The sequence below is a fragment of the Silene latifolia genome, chromosome 10 (assembly GCF_048544455.1).
Source record: "Silene latifolia isolate original U9 population chromosome 10, ASM4854445v1, whole genome shotgun sequence".
NCBI lineage: Eukaryota > Viridiplantae > Streptophyta > Magnoliopsida > Caryophyllales > Caryophyllaceae > Silene > Silene latifolia.
The window spans coordinates 116,576,513-116,592,761 of NC_133535.1; positions in this window are offsets into that span (position 1 = coordinate 116,576,513).

Sequence of the window (16,249 nt, forward strand, 5' to 3'; positions counted from 1 at the left end):
ATATGTTGTCACATATATTATTTTGAGATAATCTGTAAATTTTCATAATTTTTGGACTTATTATGCTCGAAAAATGGATTTTTCATTATTAAATTCGGATTTAGGTGAAAAATAGGTTAATATGAGTTAAATTTCGAATCTGGTCATAGAAAATTAAGATGTTGTCACATGCAATTTTACAAGATGTGTGTAAAATAATTGGCTATAAAGAAGTCTTTTTGCATGATTTATGATTTTTTGAAGAAAAATAGCATTAATAGTGACATTATTAAGTGAAAATTAATAAAACATAATCTATGACTTAAGAAAAACGTCTAATGTTGCATTTTATTATATTTTTCAGATCTAAAATTGAAAAGTTAATGAAAATAATTTTTCCATGTTTTTATGATTATTTTATTAAAAATCGATAAACCGCAACATTGTTTTTCCGGAAAAATTTCGAAATTTTTAACTTAAGATTTTGAATATTATGAGTGTCATGGTATTTTTCCAGAATGTTCATAAATTTAAATTTCAAATTTTGAATTTATTTGAAGTTTTGTGATTTATTTGAAGTTTAATGGCTTATTTTTGTAATTTTGGTCCATTTATGAACAATTTTATAAAATATGGGTTAATTATGGTCAAATTATTAGTGAAGACTAAATTTTGAGTCCTAAGAGGGTTAGGGTAATTAACTTATGCATAAATATGAGTTTATGTATTCTTGTGATTGTAAAATATTGAAATCACGCAAATCCGTAAAAACCGAGTAATATACGATATTGGCAATTTAAAGGCGATTTAGCATAAAATTGAGCATGATCATACATATTATAATGCTGCATTTTCTTTATGATTGTCATATTTTTAATTTATGTAATTTTGAATTATGTAATTTTACTTAGTATGGCCTTAGATTTTAATTGGTATTTCCCGAAATGTATTGGAATATCGATTCGGTTGTAATTTTTATTGTGATCTCGTATCACCGTTTTGTAATTTAATAGATTTATTTTATTTTAATTACATATGTATAATAGGAATTTATGTAATTTATTATGTAATTTTATTTATTCTCGGAGTTCCCAAAGACGGATTTCTTCAAGAAGGCGATACATAAAGACGGTGTTACCTCGAGATGCGTGTCACAACCGAAGTTCAAGGGACCAATGGAGTTGGTTTCCGAAATGTAATAGTTAAATAGTTTTTCTATTTTAGGAAGGCCATACTAGGATTTATTTATTTTATGCTTGCATTTTATTTTATGTCACATGCATTGCTAAATCGCCATAACTAAACATGCATTGTCTTATCGAGTTTATCGACCGTGTCAATTAGAATTATCGTAGTTCACCGCTTTAGTTCACTTAAAACGTGATAGATAATAAATTGACATGACCTCTCTCTAAAACAATCAATTGAGACATAGCCTTACCAAATAGTAGAAACCATGAAAACCTATTTCGTGAGGGAGTGCACTCGGCCACACCGGGGTACAAACCTTGTTACGTAGGGGAAGTGGGTGATGAATGTTAATCCACCGAATTCACGTTGATAAGGGATGTATCGGCCCCACCGTGCCCAAGTTAATGTGGGTTTGGATCATGGACACATTTATTCGAAATTTGGATTGAACTCAACAAAAGTATTTGATAAGGGATGTATCGGCCCCACCGTGCCCTTGTCGATGTGTTTTGGGCTATAGATAATTGTTAATGTAATATTATCGACCAAGAGTTCTAAAAGTAGAATCGATTAAACGTTAATCCACCGAGTTATATTGATAAAGGATGTATCGGCCCCACCGTGCCTAAGTCGATATGAATTTGGGTCTTGGAATCATTTATTATAGTTGGGTAGAGGTCACTATATAAATGTTCATATCTTGTTAATGTTTTACAAGTATGATTTTAAAAGACAAATGTTAATATTTCCTTTTCCTCCATATTTGTTGTTCTAAAAACAATGAATCCATCAAATGCTACCGCACCAATTACTATTGATTCTTATCACAATGTTCTTGACGACATTTGCTCCAACAACGATTTCGATACAACTATAGAACTTCATTTCGGGATAGGTTCGGATGGAAACCTTAATTTCATCACCTCTTCTAAACCACCCACTACTACTAGACCTCGTGTGAGTCCGTCTCAGGAAGACTACCTCATGCAAGCTATAGGGTCTTTGTCTCTGGAAGATAAAGATGCCAAAGCTAGTGGGAGCTCTAGCAATCAAGTTCTTGCTACAAAGGGCAAGAGGTTCAAGAAGAAAGGAAAGAAAATCAAAAACTTCAAGCAAGTTAATGATGAGTTCCATTATTGCTATGGCATGGGACATTGGCTTAGGAATTGTCCCGTGTATTTGCGAAATATAAGGGAAGGACTCATTACTCCAAAAGGTACAATTCCTAAAGAAATTTATGTTATTGATATAAATTATACTTCCACCACGACATGGGTACTAGATACCGGTTGTGGTTCTCACCTTTGTAATCATTTACAGGGTTTAAGAAATGCGGAGAAGCTTAACAAGGGAGATGTGGATCTACGCCTTGGAAATGGAGCTCGGGTAGCGGCCGAATCCAAGGGGACTTATGTTTTAGCTTTGCCAAGTGGATTTGAGTTGTATTTGCATAATTGTTTTTATGTACCTACACTCTCTAAAAACATTATTTCAATCGCCATGCTAGACATGGACGGTTTTTGTTTTGCCATTAAGAACAATTGTTGTACTATTTCTAGGAATGATTTGGTTATTGGCCAAGCTACTTCCATCAATGGCATTTACATTTTAGAGACCTCAAATCCGACAAGAGATATTTATAACATTCAATCAAAGAAACTCAAAACAAGTGACCCAAGTAAAGCGTTCATTTGGCATTGTCGATTAGGTCACATAAACGAGAATCGCATCAAAAGATTAATTTCAACTAATGTGATTACACCATTTGATTATCAATCATATGGTACATGCGAATATTGCCTAATTGGCAAAATGACTCGTAATCCTTTTAGTGGTAAAGGGACACGAGCTAGTGAGCTATTGGGACTCATACACACCGATGTATGTGGACCATTGACTATCACCGCTCGTGGTAATTATGACTACTTCATAACCTTCACCGATGATTTAAGTAGATATGGGTATATCTATTTAATTAAACATAAGAGTGAAGCGTTTGAGAAATTCAAGGAATTTCAAAACGAAGTAGAGAACCAATTGAATAAAAGGATTAAGGCACTACGATCCGATCGTGGTGGAGAATACCTTAGCCTTGAATTTGATTCACACTTGAAAAGTCGTGGTATTATATCACAACTTTCTCCACCCGGAACACCTCAACTTAATGGTGTTGCCGAAAGGAGAAATCGAACCTTACTTGATATGGTTCGATCCATGATGAGTCAAACCGAGTTACCGAACTCGTTTTGGGGATTTGCGATACAAACCGCAATTCGATCTTTGAATAATAGTCCCACAAAGTCCACCGAAAAGACTCCATGTGAGATGTGGACGGGTAAGATCCCAAATATATCCTATATGAAGATTTGGGGATGTGATGCTTACGTCAAAACTAAGAACGACAACAAGCTTGCCCCAAGATCCGAAAAATGCACCTTTGTAGGTTACCCCTCGACCTCTCGAGGATATTACTTCTACAAACCTCAAGATCATAAAGTGTTTGTGTCTTGCGAGGCTGTCTTCTTAGAAAAGGAATTTATTTCTAAGAGACATAGTGGGAGAAATTTTGAACTTGATGAAGTTCAAGAGCCACAAACCGAAATAGAGACGCAAGAAGATGTTCCTTCGTCGTCTAACGCGGTTGTACCTCCTCCACTAAGAAGGACGGGCCGAGTTATTCGCCATCCCGATCGATATGTGGGACTTATCGAGGAAGATGGAACACTCGATGTGTTGCTTATAGAAAGTGACGAGCCCGCCACCTACAAGGCCGCAATCTCTAGTCCTAATTCCACCTTATGGCTTGAAGCCATGAAGTCCGAAATGGATTCTATGCTTGAAAACCAAGTTTGGGACTTGGTAGATTTGCCTAAAGGGGCAAGACCCTCCAATGCAAATGGATATTCAAAATCAAGAATGGCATAGAAGGACATGACGATGTCTACAAAGCTAGGCTAGTGGCAAAGGGATTTACCCAAGTCCAAGGTCTCCATTATGATGAAACCTTCGCCCCCGTAGCCATGCTAAGATCCATACGGATTTTGTTAGCGATCGCCGCATTTCATGATTATGAAATATGGCAAATGGATGTCAAAACCGCTTTTCTAAATGGGCATTTAGAAGAGGAGGTGTACATGATACAACCCGACGGTTTTGTTGATTCTGAAAATCCTAACAAAGTGTGCAAGCTTAAGAGATCCATTTATGGTCTTAAGCAAGCATCAAGAAGTTGGAATCATCGATTCAATGATGTAATAAAGGAAAATGGTTTCACTCTAAATGTTGAGGAACCATGTTTATACATGAAATTTAGTGGGAGCAAAGTTGTGTTCCTAATCTTGTATGTCGATGACATACTACTCATTGGAAATGATATTCCAATGTTGTCTTCTGTTAAGAAGTGGTTAGGTAACCACTTCCAAATGAAGGATTTAGGAGAGGCACAACGCATATTAGGTATCCGGATATATAGAGATAGATCCAAGAGGATATTGGCATTAAGTCAAGAGTCTTATGTTGATAAGATTCTTCGACGCTTCAGCATGGAAAAATCCAAAAGGGGTTTGGTACCTATGGTAACCGGGACGATATTGAGCAAGACTCAATGTCCCTCTAAACCCCATGATGTTGAACGCATGAGTGAAATCCCTTACGCTTCCGCTGTCGGATCAATCATGTATGCCATGATATGCACACGCCCTGATGTATCGTATGCCTTGAGCATGACGAGTAGATATCAAGGAAATCCAGGTGAGAGTAATCGGATTCTTTCAAGAACATCCTTAAGTACTTAAGAAGAACTAAGGACTCTATCCTTGTGTTTGGAGGAGACACCGAGTTGCGTGTTAATGGATACACGGACTCAAGTTTTCAAACAGATAGAGATGACATGAAATCACAAGTCGGTTTTGTTTTCATGCTCAATGGTGGTGCCGTAAAGAGGAGAAGCTTCAAGGAAGTCAGAATCATGCGGATTCTACAACGGAGGCTGAGTACATAGCAGCATCGGAAGCTGCCAAGGAAGCTATGTGGATCAAGCAATTCACAGAAGGTCTAAAAGTAGTACCTTCCGCCGATGATCCCATCACTCTCTATTGTGATAATAGTGGGACGATCTTCCAAGCTAAAGAGCCAAAGTCTAGTAATAGATCTAGACATGTACTTAGAAAGTATCATGTAATAAGAGATTTTATTGAAAGAAAGGAAATTGCGTTATGTAAGGTTGGGACGGATGACAACATTGCCGATCCGCTCACCAAGCCTTTATCGCAGGCTAAGCATGATGGACATGTTACGTCCATGGGACTTAAACGTGTACCAAATTTTTGTTAGATTTTGAAATGAAATAAAAGTGTTGTTTTTGTTCATGTTCATAATCACATTTGTCTTTTATCTTTAATTTATACATTGTTATATCCAAACGGGTTGTAGTGACAATTGAACCCCGTTAAAGTGAACTCGGATTAGCATAGTATTTGCCCATAGTCACTTATATGAGGTGACGTCTCGAAGTGACTAGAGTGTGAGGCGATTGATGGCAAGTTCAAGTGCCATAGAGTCATGTGTGATGACTAGTCGATCACATAGGCAGACTGTTAGGAACATTTTGTCGGGCCTAATGACCGCTTATAGAGTTCTGGCAAATTTATTAAGCCTGGTCGTGGCGAGAGCTACTATAGTATTCAAATGAGTCGATTCTTTTGACTAAAGACTATTCTCCTAAGATGGCACAGTTTCAGATTTACTTTGATTTGTGTTACTACGACCTTCGTAAATGGGGTCAAATGGGCATATTTTGGGTTATGATGGCTGTGGCTAGTTGAAGGGAATGAGTGCGATAGGAATTGTCCACCCCTAGTCAGGGTTATAACAATATCTCAGGGCCACTCGAGGAGTAATGAACTGGAAATGCGTGGCCACGCTCGGATGGCATCCAGAGTGGATAAATCCGGTCAATCAGTTATTCTCCAGATCGAGGAAACCACTCTAGATATGATCACTTGCAAGTACGACCTGAAAGACACCTTGCATTGAGTGGGAGATAGTAATAGGACAAGAGAATTGGTGACGCACACTTGTCGAGGACAAGTGGGAGATTGTTGGAATATGTGTCCTCCGACAATAATGCGATCACGACTGTTGATCATGATGATCACATGTTTAACTCTCATTATATAGAATACAATTGGGAAGTAATATTGTTACTGTCAACTGGTCAACATATATCGGTAATGATTGGCTGACTAGAGTTTGACATTACTGTCGTGTGACGTTGGTGATCAGTTGACCCCCTAGGTCATACCTATAGGGCGATACTCTTAATTGATCATTTAATTAATCGTATAATGTTACGAGTTAATTAAATTACTTGAAAAATTGACGGACGATTTTGGAAGTAAAATTTACGTATCAAATTGAAATGTGATTAAATGAGATACGGTCTGAGTAATCAAATTGTATCATTACTCAGATGAAATTATTGTTTAAAGAAACAATTGGATTTGAATGAATTATTATAAATGCGATTTATAAACGGTAAAATATTTTGGTACGAGTAGTTATGAATTACTAAGTCGATTTTTTGTATATGACGTATTTTTATTAATACGTTGATTTTTAATATGATAAAAATACATAAACAATTTATGTTACATATGACATGTGACATATTGACATTTGACAAAAATAATATGGAATCCATATTACAATGTGGACCGAAATATTGGGAATAATTAACATATTATGTTAATTTAGATTAGTGGAATTAATCATCATTTCTCTAATATATAGGCATGCATACCTAGTGCCTTTTGTGTAAGAGCACAAAGGCCATGCATAGGCCATTTCCCACCACCCTACCCGGTTCTCCCTTGGAAAGAACAAGGGTTCTTTTTCATTTTTATTTTATCTTTCACTATATGCCATAGTGTGTAGGATAATTATTCATTCACTTAACATAATTATTTTTAGAGAGATAAAAATAATTCCTCTTCCTCTCCTCTCCTCTCAACCGGTTTTGAGAACTCAAATACCAAATTTTTTTGGTTCAATTTTTCACAAGATTAATATTATACTAGATCTAATAGTATTAATTAGATTAAGAGTTAGACTTGGGTATAAAGCTTAGGGAGAGATCTTATACTTAGATCTTATTCATCCATAAGGAAAAGCTCAAGATCAAAAGAGAAAGATGATCTCTTTTGTGCCCTTATAACCGAAATCCATCAATGTAAGGACATGATTTCTCCTCTATTTTATTATTGTTTGCATGCATAAAATCCGTTTTAATTTTATGACAAATTATTTAGACATATATGAGTATGTTAGTATGTATATGAACCTACATTTCCTTCAGGTATTTCTAGCTCAACTGGTTGTACAGCTTCCATGCCGTATGTCAAATAGAAAGGAGTAGCCCTAGTGGGCGTCCTGACAGATGTACGATACCCCCACAAAACAAAGGGTATCTTGCTTGGCCAATCTCTATAGTTGTCAATCATTTTCTTGAGAATTGTGACAACATTCTTGTTTGCCGCCTCTACCGCGCCGTTAGTCTGTGGTCTATAGGGCGAAGAGTGGTGATGCTTAATCTTGTATTTGGCTAGCAATTGCTCGGTCTCAGCTTGGCAATGTGATCCGTTATCACTAATGATTTCATGTGGGCAACCATATCGACAGATGATGTTGTTTTGTATGAACTTTGCCACATTTTTAGCTGTAAGACTAGTGTAGGAAGCCGCTTCTACCCATTTGGTGAAATAGTCAATTGCTACTAGAATGAAACAGTGACCTCCTTTTCCGGCTGGGGTTATCTTCCCGATTATGTCAATTCCCCATGCAGAAAATGGCCAAGGGGATGTCATTGTATAGAGTAATGAAGGAGGGACATGTTGTACATTCCCGAAGATTTGGCAATTGTGGCAATATCTTACATATTTGATGCATTCGGATTCCATTGTGGTCCAATAATACCCCAGACGTGTGATTTTCTTTGCCATCATGGGCCCGCTCATGTGAGGACCGCATTCTCCGTCGTGGACTTCTTCCATCACCTTTCGTGCCTGTGAATGATCAAGGCAACATAGGACTACACCAAGAGGTGTTCTTTTGTACAATTCTCCTTGCATGAGAACGAATTGGGAAGCTAGTAGGCGTATAGCACGTTGTCCCCTCTTGTCCATATCCGGTGGATATGTATCATTAAGCTTGAAATTCAGGATTGCTTGGAACCAGGGTTCCTGCGCGATTTCTTCTTCATCGGTGATTTGGTGGACGTAAGCCGGCTCTGACCGTCGTTCGATGCACAAAGGCATTTCCATCATGTGATCCGGCATATTAATAAGAGATGCAAGTTTCGCAAGAGCGTCTGCAAATTGATTTTCTTCCCGAGGTAGGTGTAGGTAGGTTACGTGATCGAAGAATTGAGCGACTTGGTCTATTCTAGCCTGATAAGGTGCGAGGCTTTCGCTTCGGATTTTCCAAGATCCTGTAACTTGGTTGATGATCAGTGATGAATCCCCATGTACTCGGAGGTTTTTAATGCCTAAACTCACTGCCGCTTGTAGTCCAATGAGACAAGCTTCGTGATTCTCGCAAAGATTGTTTGTCACCTCGAAGTCGAGTTTGACAGCAATTGGTGTATGCTCGCCTTCAGGAGAAATGAGCAACACTCCTATTCAGAATCCTCTTAAGTTCGATGCCCCATCAAAGTACAGGTCCCAGGAGTCTACATCGGTTTGGAGTATCTCCTCGTCTGGAAATGACCAAGTATCTATTGTTTGTGCGTCATTGATAGGATTTTCTGCGAAAGAATCGGCGACGGCGCGACCTTTTATAACTTTCAGTGGCACGTATTTGAGGTCGAATTCTGAGAGCATCAGGGTCCATCTTGCTAGACGTCCGTTGAGGACGGGTTTCTCGAAGAGGTATTTGACTGGATCCATTTTGGAGTATATTTTGACGGAGTAGCTAAGCATGTAATGACGTAGCTTCTTCGTTGCCCACACAAGAGCGAGGCATGTCTTTTCGAGTTGGGAGTATTTGCACTCGTACTCCAATAACTTCTTACTAAGGTAGTAGATAGCTCTTTCTTCACTTCCTACAGTTTGAGCCAGCATGGCACCCATGGCCGTTTCGGTTACTGTGAGATATAAACCAAGAGGTTGATCTCGTTGTGGTGGCATGAGCACTGGTGGTTTAGCCAATATCTCCTTGATTCGGTCGAATGCCTTTTGACAATCATCATCCCACATGGTGTGGTCTGTTTTCTTGAGTTTCTTAAAGATAGGCTCACAAATCATTGTAAGTTTCGATATGAATCGACTTATGTACTGCACTTTTCCCAGGAATCCTCTGATTTCTTTTTCTGTTTGAGGTTGCGGCATTTCGATCAGAGCTTTGATTTTGGAAGGATCTATTTCTATACCTCGTTGGCTAACAACGTATCCCAGGAGTTTGCCAGATGTTACCCCGAATGTGCATTTCTGAGGATTGAGCCTCATGTTGTACTTTCGTAGCCTTGTGAAGAACTTGCGAAGGTTCGCAATATGTCCCTCTCTTTCCTTGGATTTGACAATCATGTCATCTACGTATACCTCAACTTCTTTGTGCATCATGTCATGTAGGAGCGTAGTTGCGGTGCGTTGATATGTAGCTCCGGCGTTGATCAATCCAAACGGCATATCTTCCATAACCATCTTGATTTGATTATATCCCGCATACCCATCCATGAAGGATAGTAATGTGTGATCTGCAGTATTATCCACCAATATGTCGATGTGAGGTAGAGGGAAGTCATCTTTTGGACTTGCTTTGTTTAAGTCCCTAAAGTCAACACAAACACGGATTCTCCCATCCTTTTTGGGTACGGGTACTATGTTAGCTACCCAGTCAGAATACACGGAAACTTTGATGAACCCGGCTTTGAATTGTTTGTCAACTTCTTCCTTAATCTTTAGAGCCCATTCTGTTCTCATTCGTCGAAGCTTCTGTTTTACAGGTTTGAAACCAGGCTTAATTGGAATTCTATGTTCGGCGATATCCCTGTCGATCCCTGACATGTCTTTGTAGGACCAAGCGAAAACGTCTTTGAATTCATTTAAGAGGTCTATGAAATCGGCCCTTTCGGTAGAGCTCAAGGTAGTCCCTATCCTAAGTTCTTGGGGTTCTAGTTCGGTTCCTACATTGATGGGTTCGGTGTCCTCTATTACTGGTCCCCCTTCCCCTTCCTGTAGTATTTCTTTGGCTACGTAGGGAGGTATTTCGATCGAGTCTGGGTCTTGGTCATCCTCAGTATCATCGTAAACAGAATTGCACTCAAGATAACACAAAGAGTAAGCAGAACCTGATTTATTCATATCAAAATTTGAGTAAAGTTGAAACAAAGAAGCCAACTGATCCACGGTCAGTGGTGGCACAGGGACAGTGGTTGGGGCATTTCCCGAACTACTGTGACTACTCGAGGCTAAGCTAAGAGAAACAAAGGGAGTGGGGATGACGACAGGAGTAGACTCTCTAATGACTCCTCTAGACTCCGACTCTGACTCCGACTCCGACTCGAACTCATCATCTTATGGTTCTCCTTTGAACATCTCTCCTTCTCCAGTGGTGAGCTTGAAGAGTCTTCCTTGATTGTTGGTCCACTTGATTGATTTTCTCCATCCTTTCTGCTGTCTTGTGTTGGTTTATGTGATTAACGCAGTGGGGTTGAAGCGATCGTCTTGAAGTATCATGGTAATGATCTCATCTTGCGCGGCCCTAACGAATCGATCTTCTCCAAACAAAAGGCTAACAGCTTGTTCGTCTAAGCAAGGTGCTTGACGGGTTTTGACGGTAGGAACCGTTTCGGGAGGGATAAAGTAGCAATCGTGAAAGATCTCGATTCCGGCTAGCTTCCTCTCGAGATAATGCCAAGGTTCGGGAAATCCGTGAAAGAGTTCTAGACTTCCTTCTTGAACAAAATACCCATTTAAAGTAGGGAGATAGGGTCGCATTTGGACTCCTACGTGCTTACGGTTTTGGACTTGGGCAAGCATTTCGAGAACTTCCTCTTTTGTGGGTTTGTACCCTAGTCCCAGTGGTATCCTCGTTGAGTTGCCTTCCTTGTATGGTGCAAAGGTGTTTCTTCGAGTAGGGTTTAAAGGCATTCCAGGGAAGTATCCCTGGGTTTTGAGTATGTGGTTGACCACTAAGTTGGAGTAGGGATTATAGTATAAGGGTGCCAACTCGCTTTCTATGACACTTACACTTTGGAAGCCCCCAAGTTCATACACGGGATCCGCAAGGACTTGATTGTTTGACTGTTTTACGATTATTGCCTTGATGGGTGACGAAGTGATCGTCACTACCTTGCCATTTAGTTGGATCTTGATCTTTTGATGAAGGGTGGATGTTACCGCTTTGGAAGCGTGAATCCACGGCCTTCCCTGAAGTATGTTGAAGGAAGCTTTGTGTCCACTATTTGGAAGTTAACCTTTCGTTCGATTGGCCCTGTGGCTATGGTTAAGTTAGCAAGTCCTACCACCTTTCGTCGTGTACCGTCATATGCACGCACACCTTGATTGGTAGGGGTCCAATCCGACTCTTTCATGCCTAGCTTGTATGCCGTTTTGAGGGGTATGACGTTGACTGCAGAGCCATCATCCACCAAGGTCATTGGCACATTCTTCTTTAGACAAATGACAGTGATGTATAGAGCGAGGTTGTGACTAGCGCCAAAAGGTGGCAAATCTTCGTCTGAGAAAGTAATAGGATTACTTAGCTTTGGTGATTCTTGGAAGACCAAGTTGACTACATCTTCAGGAGTGGAGTTATGTGCTATATTTAGTTTGGCCAAGGCTTACAGTAAAGCTTGGCGATGTGGGAATGAGCTTGCTATTAATTACCAGACTGAAAGATCAGCCTTTGTCTTCTGTAATTGCTTGAGCAAATGATCAGTGGAGTCCTCTTCGTTGTCACTTGGTGTGATGACGTTGGTTGGACCATTTTGAGTAGTGCTTTGATATGGACGACCCGAACGAGTTAGGTGGTCCACATCTTGGTCTTCACCATTTTGGACTATTTCTTTGACTAGGGAGTTTTCAATGAGATACTCGTCCTCGTCATCGTCGGCCCAAACTCCATTGATTGCAGTTAGTTCCCTCATTCTCATGATATTGCTTTCTAGTCGTATGATTTGATCAACTAGTTTATCAACCACGGTGATTACTTCTTGCATAGTAGCATTTTGAGAGAAGGTTAGTGGCACATGTTCTTCGGATGTTGCGTTGGGATCGCGTAAGGTTGTCACCACATTCTCTAATTCCCAAACTTGTCTATCCACACTCCTTGCCCATGTGATGAAGTCGACAATGGTAGGGGAGATAGTAGAGTAGAGCCCTTCATTCTCGATTGTATGAATTTCATTTTCGAATGGAGAAATGAGGTGTGAGCAATCTAAGGTAGATTCATCCCTTGTGATCACTAGAACTCCAAGAGGATTCTGAGTGTTGTTGGGCTTTCCTCCCGGTGGTATTGGTAGTCGACCGTCCTCAATCATGTCTTGAAGCACGTTTTTCAACTTGTAGTATTTTTCTGTGTCGTGTCCCTTGCCCCTATGGTATTCACAGTATGAGTTCTCGTCCCAGAATTTGGATTTTCTTTCGGGTTCGGGAGTAGGTCCAATGGGTTGGAGTTTACCTTGCTTCATTAACCTTTTTAGAGCGTTGGAGTAAGTGTCCCCATGATTTGTGAATTTCCTTGGTGGGGTAATTTTCTTGGATGGCTCAAGAAGGTTAACTTCATCGGTCTTGCTAGTAGAGCCGTATGAACGACTTGTGGACCCTTGATATCCTCGACCTACCGTTTTGGACAAGAGTCCTTTACGGATGTCATCTTCAATCCTTGTCCCTAGTACAGTTAAGTCCTTGAAAGTTGTGATGTTTTGGTATCTCAAATGATTGGCATAGATGGGTTTGAGATTGTCCACAAACTTTTCCACAAGGGTAGCCTCATCCGGGCGTTCAACTAGTTGGGTGCTAGTCTTCCTCCACCTACTTAGGATGTCGGTGAATCCTTCTTTGTCATTTTGGGTAAGAACCTCTAGAGTACGCATGTTGACTTGGATCTCGGCATTATCCGCATATTGTTTAGAGAACTCGATTGCGGCGTCTTCCCAAGTAGCGACCTTCTTGTGATCTAAGGAGTAGAACCATTGCTTTGGGATAGTGTCAAGAGATGAAGGAAAGATCCTTAAGAACATCTCGGGTTTGATGCCTTTGATAGACATGTAATCCTTGAAGGCACGGATGTGGTTCAAAGGGTTCTCGTGTCCCTTGAACTTAGGGATATCCGTCATATTGAAGTTAGTTGGCAATTTTGAATTGACGGCCTCATACTTGCGATTGTTCTCCCTATAAATGTCATCCCCCTTAAGGTACATCAATTGCTCCTCTAAGTATTGGAGTCTTTTCTCAGCTACAGCCATCCCCATGAGAGGATTTTCATCCTTGGATTCATTGTCAGAGTCACGTAGTACTTCACTTTCATGAGGAGGCAACCTTCCCTCTACGGCATAGATACGGCCTTCAATGAGTTCAAGGCGGTCATAGACTTGGTCTTGGGTGACTTGCATTTGGGCTAGCGCGGCTAGGATTCGATCATTACCATTTTGAAGTTGGTGGAGGTTTGTTTCATCACTTGATCCGGGCATCTTGAAAACTGGATAAGAGATCGGCGACGAATCAAAACACGATCGACCATTCTAGCACACTTGCTAAAAGAAGAAATGTTTTGACTCGTGAAGTGGGTGTGTGCCACTTGTGTTGAGTGAGTTTTGAAGAAAGACAAAGGTTTTTTTGAAAATGTGTGTCTTAGTCAACTATAGTGTAGTTGTAGGAGTGGACTCGAAGTGAGGGTTGGAAATGGGCTTGTGGCCCGAATTTCGACACGACAAACGGACAGAGTTTTGACCGGATTTTGCGCTAATTGAAAGCCTATTTCGAAATTTTTGTTTGAAAACGGGTTTTGATTTTTGAAAAATCGTCATGGTTTTGTTTAGAAGTGGTGATCACGTAAGGTACACACGTTTATACAAGCATTATAACGGGATGCTGAGTGCATTTAAAAGGGTTTTGGTTTAAAGGGTGGGTTGCCATACCGAACCATCAAACCCGAAGTCTGTGGAGAGGCTCGTACCAAACAAGAGTAAGGCCGATTCCTAGTCCATTTCCTCAAGTAGTGAAGGCCCTTGATACAAACAAGAGTAAGCATCATGGTATGGATGACGTCACTCGCTATCCATCCTTAGGCCCAAATAAGAATTAGGACCGTTTAGACGGGACGATTGGTCGAATGGGTTGGGTTGGGCCTAGGAAGGCCGAATAAAACGGTCTAGGAAGACCGAGTTATGAAAACCGACAATTGTCTTGTACAAACTATTCCCTAACCTTGTTCAAGTTTCACCCTTGCTACACGTAAGTGTATTATCCCCAGCGGAGTCGCCAAACTGTGGACAGCGGGGGCCCACGGGGGCGCTTGGGAGGAAAAGAGAAACAAGCGTTTGCATTTTTGTATGGAGTCGCCACCAATTTTTATGGGAAATTGGAACCATTATTCGAATACCTCATGTCATGTCAAGACACAAAGTAGTGACATGAACACTAAGCAATCGTTACCCTTAGCATTCTATGTCTAGAATGACTCTCGTGGATGCCAATGACCACGGGTGTTCACAGATATCTGGAGTAAGGGGTGAGGGTACGTATTAGGAAGCTCTTTTGATCGAACACCTAATCCCGCCCGCCTCGATAGCGGCCTCTACTAATGATTAGGGAAGTTATTTATACTTGATATATCGTCGATTATATGCATGCAATGCAACATCCAAGTTTTAATCCTAACATGTGAGAATTAATACTAAGTCGGTTGACAATTAATTAGCAAACAATTGGGTCAAAGTAGGACTTAATGTTGATTACATGTGAGAACATACAAACAATAAAAGAAATACAATAATTATGAATTAAAATAATGAAAATTACATTAATTACATCGGATTAGGCGATTTATGTCAAAAATACCTTTAAAACGGATAATTTGAGAAAAAGAATAAAAGAATGAAAGAAAGAATCAAATAAATTAACGAACAGGAATTAGCGCGATATTACGGTTAATAGTTAGTTAATATGTAAGCTAATTACACTAGGTCAAGGCAGAAACGGAGTTCAGGGACAGAACTCAGCCAGGAACAAGCGCAGCAGAGCTGCGTCCTTTGGAATAGGCGCAGCAGACACTGCGTCTGCTCCTTGGCTCGATTAAATGTGAAGCCGTAATTGCAAGCCGTTAATGTTAATTGGTGAATTTAATGATCGATTAATGATATTTACTCGGATGAAAGTGATTAGCATGTTATGTAACACATGAATGGGTCGTGAAAACAGTAAAACATGAATAAGACGGAATTAAACGAATTAACATAAGATGGATTAATTACAGGAGTGAAAAATATTAACAAGCTAAACAAATTAAATCAATTAATTAGGTTAGATACGATGGATTAATGACGAATATGTGATGAACACGACAAAAGACAGATGAAAACTATATCAAAGACGAATTTCAGAAACCCAATATTGATGAATTGAATCTCTATACCCGGAATTGAATTTAATGACGAAAACCCGCAAATATTGGATTATAAGGGATTTAAGTCAGATTTGTGATGATTTAAAACATGTTAATGATGAATAATAAATATACATGTGAATTATATGCTATCATGATGAAGAATTAACAAACAAACGAAACAAATAAAAGAATTTGACGAATAACAGAGGACGAACGAAGAAGAAAGGAAGCGAGAATCTGCGGCGGATCACGAAGAGGCGCAGGGAATCTGCGCTCCTTCAAGAGGTGCAGCATTCTTTGCGTCCTTTCTCGACGGTTATCTACTGGAAATCCGTAAAAAGAGGTTTTAAAGCATGGTTTTAGAAATCGGTTTTAATGGTATTTTCGACATAAACCTTACAATTGATGATGATACAATAATTAAAATACAATAAATGAAAGAAGGATTACACCCTCAGACTTACATGTTGACGAA